The sequence below is a fragment of the Rhinoraja longicauda genome, chromosome 7 (assembly GCF_053455715.1).
Source record: "Rhinoraja longicauda isolate Sanriku21f chromosome 7, sRhiLon1.1, whole genome shotgun sequence".
Taxonomy (NCBI): Eukaryota; Metazoa; Chordata; class Chondrichthyes; order Rajiformes; family Arhynchobatidae; genus Rhinoraja; species Rhinoraja longicauda.
Window position 1 is genome coordinate 61,867,780 of NC_135959.1, and position 2,546 is coordinate 61,870,325.

A 2,546-nucleotide genomic window follows, 5' to 3' on the forward strand; every position below is an offset into this window, starting at 1 on the left:
AAAATTATTTAACTGGGATTAGAATTTAAATCTAGATTTAAGAAATTAGGCTAGGATTAGCAGGGAAGAACAGTACCAGGCTCAAGAGTCCGATTAATCTCTTCACTTATTTTTATTTGACTACTGTTTATTACTTTCAGCTACTTGCCCATTCTAGATCTATTGTTTGTTCTTCACCATTTCATGGATTTTGTTTTCATGTCCCGTGAAGCGCACACCAATTGCAACTTCAATTCACAACTTTTGATCAACTAAACCATACACATTATATCTTCCATGTTCATTACTGCACTAGAGCCACAATAAAGCTCCAAATCTAATATGGGTTGCTGCCCTGACTTTCACTGCCCATGTTTTCTTTAAAACAATGTGAAATGTTGAAACTACTTATTTTTGTAGCATTATTTTATTTTTGCATGGTATTTAAAATTGTGAATGGAGAGAGTTCTTGATCTGTCAGTCTCCCTCACAGGAAATAGACTAATGACTGAGATCTATTACAAACCCCTGACTCCCACAACTATCTCACCTACACTTCTTCCCATCCTGCTTCCTGCAAAGACTCTATTTCCTACTCCCAATTCCTCTGTCTACACCGGATCTGCACCCAAGATGAGGTGTTCCATACTAGGACATCCGAGATGTCCTCATTTTTTATGGAACGGGGGTTCCCCTCTCCCATCATAGATGAGGCCTTCACTCGTGTCTCCTCAGTACCTCGTAGCTCCGCCCTTGCTCCCTCTCCCCCTAGTCTAAACAGAGACAGAGTCCCCCTTGTCGTTACCTTCCACGCCATCAGCCGTCACATACAGCACATAATCCTCCGAAATTTCCGTCACCTCCAACAGGATCCCACCACTAGCCACCTTTTCCAGTCTCCATCCCTTTCGACTTTCCGCAGAGACCGTTCCCTCCGCAACTCCCTGGTTAACTCATCCCTTCCCACCCAAAACCACCGCGTCCCCAGGTACCTTCCCCTGCAACCGCTGAAGATGCAACACCTGTCCCTATACCTCCTCCCTCGACTCTGTCCAGAGACCCTGACAGTTCTTTCGGGTTAGGCAGAGGTTCACTTGCACCTCCTCCAACCTCATCTACAGTATCCGTCGTTCAAAATGTGGGCCTATACATCGGCAAGACCAAACGCAGACTGGGCAATCGTTTTGGGGAACACCTTCGTTCACTCTGCCTGAACTTACCTGATCTCCCCAGTTGCTGGACGTTTACTTTAATTCTCCTTCCCATTCCTACACAGAACTTTCTGTCCTCGGTCTTCTCCATTGTCAGAGTGAGGCTAAACGCAAATTGGAAGAACAGCATCTCATATTTCGCTTGGGCAGCTGAGAGCCCAGTGGTATGAATATTGATTTCTCTCACTTCAGATAGCCCCGGCATTCCCTCTCTCTCTCTATCCCTCCTCCACCCAAGTCGCACTAGCTTTTCATTTTCACCCTACAAACAGCTAACAATGGCATGTTTTCTTTATCATCGTTACTTTTTTGCATATCTTTCATTCATTCTTTATCTTTCCACATCACTGCCTATATCTCTCTCGTTTCCCTTATCCTTAACCAGTCCGAAGAAGGGTCTTGACCCGAAATGTCACCCGTTCCTTCTCTCCAGAGATGCTGCCTGACCCGCTGAGTTACTCCAGCTTTTTGTGTCTATCTTCAGTTTAAACATTCTTACACAGAGTTCTTCTAGTCTGGTAATATGGTAATACTATTTTCAATGTTATCTAAAAGTGTGCATGCCACACGTTGCTTTGTCGTTGATGCTTTAACAATAAAATATTGTTTACTGGACCTTTAAATCCGATGACATAATGTGCGTAGCTTAGCAGCCATGATAAAAATATTGTGAACATTATTTTTTTAAATGTATCTAAGATGACAGAGCATGGACACAATTAATCCCAAGTCTTGTAGATTGAAGTGACAAATGGGTTTATAAACCGCAGCATCTAACTCGATGAACCTTCTTATCTCAAAGTGCTGCCTCGGAGATTTCAGGTCGCTTTTAGCCAATACTGCTTCAAACATAAAAGTGCTATTTTACAAACAAATATATTATTTTTTGTATGTATATTTTAAAGTTTCAAGCCTTTGTCTCGGGAGTAATTTGAAGGTGCTGGTATAATATCTAAATGGTGAGAGGTGTCTTAGTTCATGGTTTGTGAAAGATTACTTTACATGCAGAACAGGTGATTAAGAAAGCTAACAATGTTAACAATGTGAGGGGAATTAAATGCAAAAGCAGAAAGGGTATTCTTCAGTTATACAAGCATTGTTGATGCCATATACAGAGAACTGTTTACAGTACTAATCATCTTCCTTTGGGAAGATTTGTATCCACCAGAGTTTAAAAGAGTGAGAGACAACTTAATTGGAAAGACAAAAACATAGACATTGACCAGACAGGTGCAGGGATGATGTTACTTCTTGTAGGAGAATTTAGAACCCGAGGCCAACGCTTAAAAATAACTGGTCATCCAATCACGACTGGGATGAGGTAATTATTTTTTGAGAGTCTCTGGAACTACCTTC